This window comes from Ursus arctos, unplaced genomic scaffold (assembly GCF_023065955.2).
Source record: "Ursus arctos isolate Adak ecotype North America unplaced genomic scaffold, UrsArc2.0 scaffold_3, whole genome shotgun sequence".
NCBI classification, from domain to species: Eukaryota; Metazoa; Chordata; class Mammalia; order Carnivora; family Ursidae; genus Ursus; species Ursus arctos.
Genome location: NW_026622985.1, coordinates 53377349 through 53390682, shown reverse-complemented (window position 1 = coordinate 53390682; position 13334 = coordinate 53377349). Strand labels below are relative to the sequence as shown.

Below are 13334 nucleotides of genomic sequence, written 5' to 3'. Positions count from 1 at the left end.
CTAGTCTAAGCAACAAGGATGCATCGGGATCTATCTTGCAGAGTTTCTGTGAGATGAAATGAGATGTTACCGGGGTGGAAAGCCTCAGGAAGCATTTGTGGTCATTCATATTATTCATGGATTAGAACCTCAAGCAATTTTGATGATTATTCTTACTAAGTGTTTTTTTTTTTTTTTTTTTAGTTAAACCTTATGGTATAAGCTATTTATAGACTACCTTTTCAGTGAGAGAGGGATCCTTCTGAAAACCAGACATAACCAAGTTGGGAGTTCACAGGGGTGCCAGCCAGTGGGTGCTGTGTCTGTCTGCCTCTCCTGCCAGACTGTGAGCTCCCCAACAGCACCTAATCCCCTTCTCTGCCTTTTCAGGGCTCTGCACACCTTTGTTGAATTGAATGCCTGGTCCTATTAGTTTGCTAGAGCTACTGTAACAAAGTACCACAAACACAGTGGCTTAAACAACAGATATTTATTGTCTCACGGTTCTGCAGGCCAAAGTCTGAGATCAATTTGTCAGCAGGGTTGGTCCCTGCTGAGAACTGTGAAGGAGCAGCTGTGTCATATCTTTCTCCTAGCTTCTGGCAGTTTACTGGCAATCTCTGCCATTCCTTGGAGGCACATCACCCCAATCTCTGCCTTGATTTTCACATGCCATTCTCTGTGTGTGTGTGTATCTGTGTTCAAATTTCCCTTTTTTTATAAGGACACTGATCATATTGGATTAGGACTCATCATAATGACTTTATTTTAACTTGGTAAAGATCCTATCTCCAAATAAGGCCACAATACTGGGGTTTAGGACTTCAACATATGAATTTTCAGGGACATGATTCAATCTGTAGCAATGGTCCACTCGTTTGGGAATTGAAGGCACCTTGCAAAGCCAAGATACTGATTTTTCATTGCAGAGTGAAGAACATTCTATTCTTGCCACTCCCATCCTACAGCTTGAACAACACAAATCCATCATCATACTTGGGAAAATGAATCAAACCCACAACTACTTTGAAGGAAAGGCTCCATATGATCTCTAGTGATCATCTTCTTCCTAAACCAGGGGCAACATCTTCTTTTTCTTTTCTTTTCTTTTTTTTTTTTTTAAAGATTTTATTTATTTAACAGAGATAGAGACAGCCAGCAAGAGAGGGAACACAAGCAGGGGCAGTGGGAGAGGAAGAAGCAGGCTCATAGCGGAGGAGCCTGACGTGGGGCTCCATCCCACAACGCCGGGATCACGCCCTGAGCCGAAGGCAGACGCCCAGCTGCTGTGCCACCCAGGCGAGGGGCAACACCTTCTACACCGACTTGGCTTAAGTCCCTGCCATGACACTGTGGGCTGTCTCTACATGTTTGCTGACATTATGAGGTCTTCATTTCTTACTGTGAACATTGTTTGAAAATGTAATTTCTCCTTCCATTAACAAAGGCAACAATGGGCTTATTTACTTGCTTATCATTCAAATAAGGGGAAGTGCTTAAAAATGCATGACCAGGGGCGCCTGGGTGGCTCAGTCTTTAAGCGTCTGCCTTGGGCTCAGGGCGTGATCCCAGCGTTGTGGGATCGAGCCCCGCATCAGGCTCCTCTGCTAGGAGCCTGCTTCTTCCTCTCCCACTCCCCCTGCTTGTGTTCCCTCTCTCGCTGGCTGTCTCTCTCTCTCTCAAGTGAATAAATAAAATCTTAAAAAAAAAAAATGCATGACCAGGGGTGCCTGGGTGGCTCACTCAGTTAAGTGTTTGCCTTCAGCCCAGGTCATGATCCCAGGATCCTGGGATTGAGCCCCACTTTGGGCTCCCTGCTCAGCAGGGAGCCTGCTTCTTCCTCTTCCTCTGCCCCTCCCCCTGCTTGTGTTTTTCTCTCTCTCTCTGTCAAATAAATAAATAAAATCTTTAAAAAAGAGAAAGACAAAAAAAAAATGCATGACCACTTGGATTTATATTTCATGATGACTAATGACACTGATGGCAAACAAGAAGACAGGACAAGATGGATGTGAAGATTATATATGTCACTGAAAAGTAAGGCTGCTTTTTTTTTTTTAAAGATATTATTTATTTGTCAGAGAGAGAGAGAGCACAAGCAGGGGGAGCAACAGGCAAAGGGAGAAACAGGCTCCCCACTGAGCAAGGAGCCTGATGCAGGACTCAATCCCAGGACTCTGGAATCATGACCCAAGTCGAAGGTAGACACCCAACTGACTGAGCCACCCACTTGTCCCTGCTTTTTTCCCCCCCTTTCTTTTTTAAAAAAGATTTTAATTTATTTGTTAGAGAGAGCACGAGCAGAGGCAGAGGGAGAAGCAGGCTCCCGGCTGAGCAGGGAGCCTGATGTAGGACTCGATCCCAGCACCCTGAGATTATGACCTGAGCTGAAGGCAGACGCTTAACTGACTGAGCCACCCAGTCATCCCAAGAGTAAAGCTCTTAAAAAAAAAAAAAAAAAAGAGGTAGTGAAGACATGGACTCATAATTATCTGATTTCCCTCACTAACATCTCTTGGGTATTCTGTGAACAGCCCTAGAAGGGCTTCCACCCTAGGTTCCTCAGTCCAACTATGCACATTTCCCAGCAAAATGTTGCTCCATTTCCCTGAAAGCAGACATGTGGGTCCTGCCATGAATGCATAGCCAGGGCAGGAAAGAGATCCTTGGAAATGCATCTGCTCAACCCACTCTTGAGAAGCAAAGAATACAGTTCATTAATTTAAAGACATTTGTGGGTAGGCAAGTCACACTTCAAGTGTAGAGAAGATGTGCAGAAGAGTCAATGACAGGCCTCAGACTACTATCCCATGAGAGTCTGCTCACAAGATTGAGTGTTGGCTGGCATCTGGGGACTTAGATGTAGGTAAGGTTCCCACAATTTCTTAACTGCTGAGTGGCTCACTGTGCCTGAGTGTTTGTGCAAACAATGTGGCTTATGGTGAACACCTGCTTGCCTTCTGAGAGTCTGGACTGGTAGCATATGCTAGGCAGAGGGTGCCTATAGAACCAGCCCCCGGTAAAACCCTGGACACTTAGCCTCCCTAGCTGGCAGCACTTCATTGGGTTGTTGCAACACTTATTGTTGGAGAAATTAAGCATGTCTTATCCTGTGTGACTCCATGGGGCAAGGACTCTTAGAAGCTTGTGCTTGGCTTCCTCCAGACTTCACCCCATACACCTTTTCTTTTTGCCAGTTTTGCATTGTATCCTTTAGCTGGAATAAACCATAGCCGTATGACTGTGTGCAGAGTCCTGTGCATTCTCCTAACAAATCTTCCAACATGGCGGTGGTCTCGGGGGTCCTTGACACAGAAGAACAGCTGTTAGCAGAAAGAAAAGATGTGCTTGACATCACTGGGACTTTTACATTATTAAGTGGTAGCACTCCAGCTGAGATAACTATAGAATATAGTCTGCTATACAAAAAATAATTTTCTGGATTATAAGCAGGAAAAGGCAATCAAACAAGTGAGAGACTCTTTTTACCTTTTATGGAGAACAAGTCTAAGAAAACCATGAGGGAGCTGGAAGTAGGGGCCAACTGGCTGATATTAATTAGAAACAATTTTTCCCCCTCTCCTTAACCATTAATTGGCACTTAACCTCAGGTCATAACTTACTTGGAAAATTCAATTTTATTTCAAAGACTTAGACCAAGCTTTTTTATGCTGGAGTGGTAGGTACTGTAGAAATATAACTAGTGTTTTCTGAAGCTTGAAGGCCATCCCTGGACAAAACTTCAGAAGAATGTCATTTTAGACAGCCGCAAAAAAGCATTCTAAGAAAGTGAAATAAAAATGAATAATGAGCAATGAGCATGCAGGAAGCTGAGGCTGACTGTCCTCAGGGAAATATTTGCTGAAGCTTTGATTTCTAATACGTGGTTCTCAGAGATTCCTTTGAAGTGAGTCTCTCATCCAGCCTAGGTGTTTCAGAAGTTGGAACTCGGTGCCACACCCTGGACTCTCTCAGTGCACTTCTTTAGCAAATGGATTGATCTCGGGGTGCTCGGGACAGATCCAGGAGCCAAATGATCTGGGGTCAGATATGCTCCTGAGAGGTCCATGCTTCCCCCATTTCCTCTCATCTGTGGCAGAGCCCACCCGGCCCAGAACCTGGCCGCTCCAGGCATCGAGGGGCAGCTCTCTGCTATCCAACTTTGGGAATGACAACTCCAGAAGGGTCCTGGCTTTTGTGTGACTCATTTGTTTTCACTAAGGAAAAGCTGACTGCAGCTGTATTAGCAGGGAGGGCAGATCCAGCTGCAGTAAATGGAAATGTGTTGCTGATGGCCTTTGGTGTTCACAGCATGGCCTGGGGAAGCAGGGACCAGTGGAGATAGGGAATCCACTCGGCCTTCAAACCGTGTACAACGAAATGTATATATATATATATATATATATATAAGAATAAACTCTTTAAAAAAAAAACAACACAGAGGTTTAATCGATTGAGCCACCCAGGCGTCCCTCGAGGCAGCATTTTTAAAACGTTGACTCCTTTTTCCATCTCCCCTGACTCTTAGAAAATTAAATAATTGATTGAGGTGAAATTCACATAACAAAAAACTAACCATTTTATTTATTTATTTATCTATCTATCTATTTATTTATTTATTTATTTATTTATTTATTTTAAAGATTTTATTTATTTGACAGAGAACAGAGAGAGAGACAGCTAGCGAGAGAGGGAACACAAGCAGGGGGAGCGGGAGAGGAAGAAGCAGGCTCATAGCAGAGGAGCCTGATGTGGGGCTCGACCCCACAACGCCAGGATCACGCCCTGAGCCGAAGGCAGACGCTTAACCGCTGTGCCACCCAGGCACCCCGAAACTAACCATTTTAAAGTGAGCAATTCTGTGGCATTCGGAATACTCACAGCGGTGTGCAACAACCACCTCTATCTACTTCCAAAACATTCCCATCACTCCAGAGTCAAAGCTCATGCTCATCAAGCAGCTCCTCCCCATTCCACCCTCCCCCTAGCCCCTCACAACCACAGATCTGTGCCCTGTGGATTTCTATGGATTGAGCTATTCTGGACATTCCATATAAATGGAATCTTACAATTCTTTTGATGGCCTTTCATAAAAGGCTCCTTTCACTTAGTATAGGATTTCTTCCAGTTTCAACCACATTAGCTGTATTATCAGTACTTTACTCCGTTTTATGGTTAAATAATATTCCATTGGATAGATATACCAAATTTTGTTTATCTCTTCATCAGTTGAAAGACATCTGGGTTGTTTCTGCTTTTTGGCTATTATGAATAATGCTGCCAGGAGCATTCATGTGTTCCCTGTCTTTTGCCACTCTCCACGATGGGGAAGAGAATAGTACCTATCTCACAGGACTCTTAGGATTAAATGAGAATTAAACATTTTGAATAGTGCCTGTAACATGGTCCAAGCTCAGGAAATCCTTGTTATTATTGTTTTATTATTTTTTTAAATATATGAGAACTCCAAAAGTATCAGAAGTCACTTTGCAACAGGGTGGATACTTTTATAGACCTCAGTAATTTTGGGGATCATCATTGTATTACTTCAATAATCAATGTAAGAAATAGTGACCCTGAGTCATAAGTGAAAGTTTAACAGTGAAACTATGGTCAGTATTTTCTGGGTAAGAAGGCAGGAGTAATTATGGTATCACATCGATGCATTTCCAACTTAGCATTAGGTATTGGAAATAAGTATGGCCTTACAGGGACCTGCAACAGAATATCTTTTTAAAAGTAATGAGCTATGAGTTTGCAGAGGATAAGTCAGCTAGTAAGGGTCTTTGAGGGCTATTTGTCAAAGAGTAGAATCGTGTGTGCATGCGGGGGGGGGGGGGGTTGGGGGGCGGCAGGGGTGGAAAGTGTAAACGAAGAAGAGCATGCCAGCATGTCTGAGCCCAGGAGATATGAGTGGAAGCAGGAAGACCAGAATGGATACTTGTGCTGGAATTGAGTTACCATTGAGAGGTGGCTGGGCTGACGAAGAAGCAGTAATGTACCTGCGAGGCACCTGTATGAAAAATAGATAGCAAATCTGAAGAGATTGCAAAGAGAAGGGAAGATTCTGCACAAATGTCGTGAGTTCCTGTGAAGGGAAGAGTGGTGATGCCATGGCGGGTGACTGGAGAGTTGGGAAGGCAGCTGCCCGGGTAAGGGTGAAAGGGACTGCTTTGACACACCGATGTCAGGTGTGTCGTGTCACTTCTATGTTCAGGCGGGTTTGCCTTTCTATTAGGAAGGAAAGGAAATACGGCAACACTCTGGGCTGCTTTCTCAATGTCTATTTCTCATTTTTTTTCTGCTGTAACAGTAGGAATGGGTTAAGATATGGTATAGTAACAATTCCAAAACCTCAATGATGTAACCACAAAAGTTTATATCTCATTTGGGCTAAGAGTGCACTTCTGTTCAGTTGGGTTCATACTCCTGCATCTTTACCTTTTTCACCCCGGAAGGCAGGCAGATGGAGCAGTCTCTGACTGCAATAGTGCTGATGCCTATGGTAGAAGGGATATTAGCAAAGCAAAGCCAGGACTGGCCCTTAAAGCTTCTACTGTCATTTTATTGGCCCAAGTAGGTCATATGGCTAAGACTGAGTCTAGTGGGTGGTGAGGATGGGGTTGTGGATGGGAGGAAGGGGAATATAATTCTCTCTTGGTGAAAGGACGCAGATATTGGTGAAAGGTAACAGAGTCTATAATATTTGCTAATTGAACTCCAGCTTTTTGTTTCGTTTCATTTTTCTGGTATGAACCTGTGCTCTAAATTGATCATGGCTGGCAGTTGGCTAGTAACTGCTTTAAGTGTGAATGGGCATGTGCCCCAATTCTGGCCAATGAAACATGAAGATCACCTGGGAGAGGTTTCTTTACTTATAGAGTGTGACTCAAGGAAGGGATATTATTTTCTGCCTCTGAACATGATGTTGGTAACTGCTGTATCCACATCATATCCAGCCTGAGGAGGAAGCCCTTATGATGAATTTGGAAGAGCAGACAGAAAGAACCTGGGTCTATTGCTGACATGCTTGAACTACTGAATGAACCCACACTGCAGTCACTGTATCTGCAGACTTCCTGTTATGTGAAATAATACATCTCCTTGTTTAAGTGATTTTTAATTGGTTTTCTCTTACCTGAAGCCAAAATATTCTAGCAGGCAAAAAGAACATAGTTTTACTACCTTGCTAAATGAATTTAGATTGTAGTTTTGGGAAATATATGTGTATGTATTTGTTCAATAAACAAGTGATAAAACATCTTTTGTGTGAGGAACACTGTGCTATGTGAAGGGAAGACATTCAAGAAGAATAAGGAAAAGGGTTTATAATCCAGAAGGGAATATAAAATGAGCACGCAAATAATATAGGCAAGAAATGATGGTGCTTTAGACTACAGTGCTGTCGCTGGTGGAGACTGAGATGGGAATTTAGGGGGGATGGGTGGAGGACTAGGCCTTCGGGTTACTCTATAACTACTGAAACACATCAAAGAGAATGTAACATATAAAGCTTTTTTTTTCTGCCAACACACTTGTTGGAACTTTGAAGGAAAAGGCATGGTGGATGCCGTGGCTTGGCTCACTCAAATTCTAACCCAACCTCCTTCTAACGTGCCTTACTGCTGAGGCTAAAAAGCTGAAAATCACATTTCCCAGCCCTTCTTGCAGCTGGATTAGTGAATGTAATTGGGAATGTGCCAATCAGAGACATTCACGCAAGGCATGAACTGGGAAATGAGGTAATAGAGGAGAAGCAGGATTCGAGGCATATGTTTTGCTGCTGTGGCTTGCCCCAGGAGGGGTGTGGTCGGGGCAGTTCTGCCAAGTCTTTCTGGTTTAACAGGCGGCCTCCTGATGGTGGCAGGAGTGACAGTAATCTTAGCAGCCCAGTTCGGCAATGGCTGCTACCTAAATGCTTCATACATGTGGGCTGTAATTAAAAAGAATACTATAGGATGTCTGTGTGCTATGAAGATAGCCCCTAAAGGGTGATGGAATGTTCAGCCTGACTTCCGAGGTAGTTTAGTCCTGAAGGAAATATTGTTTCAGGGTTCATTATATATGATATTAGTGTCCCTTCACTCCTTTTATGTTCCTTTCTTACAAGTAGCCTGTGCTCCCACAGTATAATGTGCTAAAAAACTGGTTCTGTCAAATGCTTGAGAGAAGGCTAGACTGTTGTCATTAAAGATGAGCAGACTTCTAGAACATCCCAGAAATTTCAAATAACTGATGAAAGGTGCTATGAGAGTGAGAATGAATTGTGACCTTTAGTTGTACTGATGGTATCTGCTTAAACTAAGCAGGAACTGTGTCTCAACCAGGAAGCCTAACAGCGTTGCAACTCTTATTTATTGCAAAATAAGAATTTGTGATCAAAAAGTTAAAAATGTCAACAAAGACATGCAGGAAGTGACTCTTTGCTTCCAATTCCCAAAATAATTTCACCCTTCTCTAAATACATTTTTGGTACCCCTCTCAGGACATTTCCTATTTTTTAGCTTGTATCGGAGTTATTTATATCCATTTCTGATCTGCCCAATATATGAACCTGTAAAAGTACTGAGGGCAGGAACACCCACTGATTCATCTTTGGATCTCTTCAAGCGCCTGCTAAGAATGGATCCTTTTACAAAGGAGCCCGTCAATCTATATTTAAGAGAGGAATTGGTGAATTCTTGTGTAGTCCTTAGTCATGAGGACTATTACTTTTGTGAAAGAATGCTGACAAGGTGTTCCTACGCGACTAAATGCTTCAATTCATATTCCAGATTAAGGAGAAGGAAGAATGGGTACAGGATGGGGAAGGCTGTATCATTGCTTCAGACGAGTGTTTCCTCCACCTCCCATTCACAGTGGCAGTGACATAAAGAGGACACTTAAAGAGAGTGGGAGACCCAGCCTCTAACCACTCAGAGGCTGTATGATTACAGACAGGATACTGGAATGAACTCTCTCATCCTCCCTCATAAAAGGGATTGATGAGGTGATGAACTATAGTTCCTTCTCTTCACATTTGTCTTGTAGTCACCATTCTAGATGATTGGAGCCCTAATCATATGATGATTTAAGATCTTAATCTTACAGTGGCTTAAAGTTCATATAGCCCCAGCATGGTAATTCTGTACCATCTACATCATGTGGATACTGATCTATCAGTAATAGCTTCCTTTTTTTTTTTTTAAATGATTTTATTTATTTGACAGAGACAATGAAGGAGCACAAGCAGGGGGAGCAGCAGAGGGAGAGGGAGAAGCAGGCTCCCCACTGAGCAAGGAGCCCTATGACCTGATCATGACCTGAGCTGAAGGCAGACACCCCCCAGGTGCCCTCAGTAATAGCTTCCTAAAGGACTGTGTTGAGAAGCATTCTGAGGCGCTATTTGGACTCAGTAGGAAAGACGGCCTTGACTTAATAGTGATGTCTGGCATGAGGCAGGGAGGCGAGTAGCAGCAAATAAGCCAAGCTATGTCACCCATGATCTAGCCCAATGCCTTCACTTCTCAGGAAGAAAATGAGATAACAGAGAAAGGCGCCCTCAGAATCAGGAAGTGGTCATGACGGGACAGGAACCCAGGTAGTCTGAGTCTAGAGGCCTCTGGAGTTCCCCACCGTGACATTCTATTACTATCAGCTTCCTTTATCATCAAAATATGTACACTTCAGAAACATCTGCTTACCTCTTATGAATTTTGGAAGCTTAGAACATTCAGCCAGCTCCGAAAAATTCCCACTATGATGGGCATGTCTCCAAAGATAAAAAGTATTTATTCAACAGTTCAAAGAGGGTCTTCAGAAACTCTTACTATAGAACCATTGATCTCCACCAGAGTACACATTCAGGTCCTTGCTTTAAAATACAACTCTGAGGAGAAAGCTAATTTAGGATGCTGATGAGATTTTTCAAGACTAATTAGCTCTGCATGGGATTCAACTTTAATTTTTTTCCTTTTGTTTTCAGGAGCTGGTGAGCCTGGAAGCTTTTTTAGAAGAGGAAATGAAACTATGAAAAGGCACGGTACGATTCCTTTTTTTCTTGGAGGCAAGGCACAATATGAATATGAATAACTCTCTCATCCCGTCAAACTAACTGCCTCAAGTACAAATAGAAAAAACAAATAGACACACTTGGTTATTTGGAAGAAACTGAAGAAAAAGCCAAGAACGGTTTGCTAGTTTCAACAATAAAGTCCTATGCAAAAAACTTCCTTTAGGATTTAAGGCTTGCGTCCCGCAGGGAAAAAACAAAAACAAAACAGCAAACCAAACAATGCTAATGAAACACGGTGAATGAAGAGGAAGAGGTGGAGAGTGGAAATGGAAGAAAAGAAACAAAGGAAAAAAGAGCTTGGAGGAGTGGGAGGAAAAGAGCCAGCTTCTCTCCCAGAGAGGAATTACCGAAAAATGGAGGAAGGGTTGGGAAAACAAAGTCTGAGCTGCTCATGCATTCCGGGTTGGGCGTGGGCAAGGTGCTTCCTTGAATTCATTGTGAGTGATCCCGGCGCCTGCCAGACATACGTGTTCGTCCACCTGGCGTTCCTCGGGTGCGGGGGGGGGGGGATGGCTGAAGAATTTCCGAGTCATTCGATTTTAGATCTTCTCCACTAAGGGTCTCAGTGTGTGCGACGCGGGCAGCGTTCGGTGAGTTCATTCTGCAGCGCGTCCGGATCCTCCCGCCCTCGCTCGCCGCCTGCCAGATCCCAAACTGAGAGCCCCAGACATTCCGCGACAAGGATGGTTCCAGAAAGCGGAAAACGGAGCGCAATGAATGAAATGTGATTAGTGTGGCTCCGGCAGAGACTTAGAAACCTCAGTGTGGGGTCAGTTGGGACACTGGAAATGCGTCAAGTGCCACAGGTGATATGTGGCGCTGGAATTTAACATTTTGGAGCCTCTACTCTGTGTGGGGCACCAAGCCCAGCGAGCCACACTCTTTGTTCAGCTCAGGAAAGTTAGCTGAGTCTTCAGGGAAGTTAAACACCTTGCATTTTCCATTTCCTTTTCCTGGAACGCTTTTCCCGAGAGACTGAGGTGTGGCAGCTTCTTTCCCCGGTTCGGGAAACTGCATAAAGGCCACCTCCTCCAAGAGGCCCTCAGGGCACTTCGAAGCTTCCCGATTACTACTTAGAAAACTCCGCACAGCAATTACCCCAGTGTTCATAGATCATCAGTATATACTCGTTTGTTTATATTTGTTTACGTTCTTGTTTATGGTGTGCTTCCCATTAAAACCTCGGTTCTTTGAGAGCAGGAACCTGGTGTGCCATTATCACTGAAGCGAGCCCACATCTGCGCCAGGCGCACACAGTAGGCGCTCATTAAACTTTAATTCCCTTTCCACCCAGCTGCCTGCGGCACTCGATACATCTGCAGTCTCCAAACTGACCCCAGGTGATCAGCGGCAGCAAGAATCAGCTGATGCTTGGTAGGATCAAAGGAAGTGGAGGAGCGAGTGGGCAGGGCAGCTAAGTCGGGTGGACTATCTTGTCTACCAAGGAGCTCCAGCATTTTAATTGTAACTGTGATGCTCTTTCTCCCTTCCCTCTTGGACATGAACAACACAGAACAAAACGGCCACACTCCCCTCAGGTCGTCTCCTGGGACCCCGGCACGAATCTGCACCCACTGCCTCTGGATGTTAGGGTCACAGTCTTGGGCGGGTGTCCCACGCGGATTCTGTCCTTCGTCATCCGATGCCAGCAATCCTCCCGTCACTACGTTTTTTCCCTCCGTTCTCCATCCTTTTGCCTCTGACTTCCTCAAGAGGTCGAGTCCTCTTTGCCAGTTCGCACGTGTGTACCCTGGAACCGTTTCCTTAAACCAGCCCCTCCCGCGCCGCCCTCACTTCTCCCCGTTCTCCCTCTCTTCCCTGGCCTGGAAACGCCATCGAGGAACATCTATTGAGCTCCTACGGCAGGCGGGAAGCGCACTGGGCTGCCAGTAGCCCCTTTGCGACGCTGCTACAGCTCTCCTCTCCCTCCTCCCTTCCCACCTGCGGGGAACTGGGGTCCCAGCTGCCCAGACTGCGTCATGGAATCCGCTCGCTCCTTCCAAGTGCATCGCTCCACCTTCTTCCTCGGGGTCGGCTTCTGATTGGTGAGAGTGTGGTCACTCAGCCGCCCTCCCCGCTCTCCTCGTGTGGCCACGCCCCCAGGGGGGCCACAGGCTCCTCCTCCTCGTTCCCGCCCCTTGTGCGGCTCCTCCCGCTAATCTACTGGCGGCGCGCTGAGAAGTTCTGGGCAAAGTACCGGGAACTGGCCGCGCGGACGCAGCGCCGGCGAGTCAGGCAGGGCAGCTCAGGGGACCCCAGGGCCAGGCGGCCTGTGCGCGGCGCGGACTCCAGCCCCGCTGTCCTTCCACGAGTGGCCGTCCTCGCCTCGCTCTCCTGCGGCTGGCACGGGAACTGTCGGCTGCGCGGTGCGGGCGGCCTGGAGAAGCGGGGTTTGCCTCCTCCCGGGTCTGTGGACGAGCCCGGAGCCGCACACCGGAGAACTAGGCGGCGTCCCCGGCTGCGGAGCGTGCAGGTAAGCGCTGGGACACCCGCCGAAATGGTTCTGGGGTGCTGGGGACCAGAGGGGGTGCGAACTCGCAAGGGCTGCGGTTTGGGGGGCGCCACCAGTCACCGTAGGACCGGAGTCTGTCTCCTGTCGCCCAGGGAAGAACCGGCTGGTGGGGCAGCCCCGGGCAAGGGAGATGCTGTCGCAGCCGGTGCCAGGCTCCGGGGATGTAGGGCCGGGGTGCTGCTATGAAGCGGAAGGTTTGGCCGGGATTGACGGGGAGAAGGCGCCGAGCGCGGGGTCCTGGGTGCGGGCTCCGGAGGATTAGGCGGCGAGGCGAGAGGCACAGGAAACCTGTGTAAGTGGGCCGAGCGCAAGGCTGTACCACATCCGCGGGATGGGGCGTGCTGGGGCGACCTGGGCGACGCTGGCCTTGCAGGCACCCGGCTCGCCTGCGTCCCCTGGCTCGGCTTGCCCCACTCCCGGTTTTCCCCGCCAGGGGCACCCGCCCCTTGGGCGTCCCAGCGCCCTGGGAAACGTTTGCAGCCTCTAGAGTCACTGAAGGGCATTATGGTAGACTGTCCAGATATTTCTTAACCGAGGCGAGCCGCCCTCCTTCGTTAATGCAAGTTGCCGGCCACCTTCTGCACACTTGTACTCTTCCTCCTCCGTCTCACAAAGTACCAGTCTCAGTGGGGACCCGCTTTTGACGTGTCTGGGAACTGTGCTAAGGTGCATCTGAGCCCCCCACCCCCATGTTGCACTGACCCTTACAGTTTGAGAACTGGGTTGGGCGTTTATAAATATTTTAAGCTGCAGCTGCAAAAGAGATCCTAACACAGGTAAAAATGTAGG

At 46.6% G+C, this 13334-nt stretch overlaps 1 protein-coding gene across 1 annotated transcript in view; it reads left to right on the top strand.

Annotated features, from left to right (window-relative positions):
* The window catches only part of OSBPL3 (oxysterol binding protein like 3), a 250126-nt gene that overhangs the window by 64699 nt on the left and 172093 nt on the right, over window positions 1–13334 (top strand). The window contains exon 13 of the mRNA XM_057304348.1: window positions 9944–12506. The gene's annotated coding sequence lies outside the window, so the exon portion shown is untranslated. The remainder of the gene's footprint in view (window positions 1–9943; window positions 12507–13334) is intronic.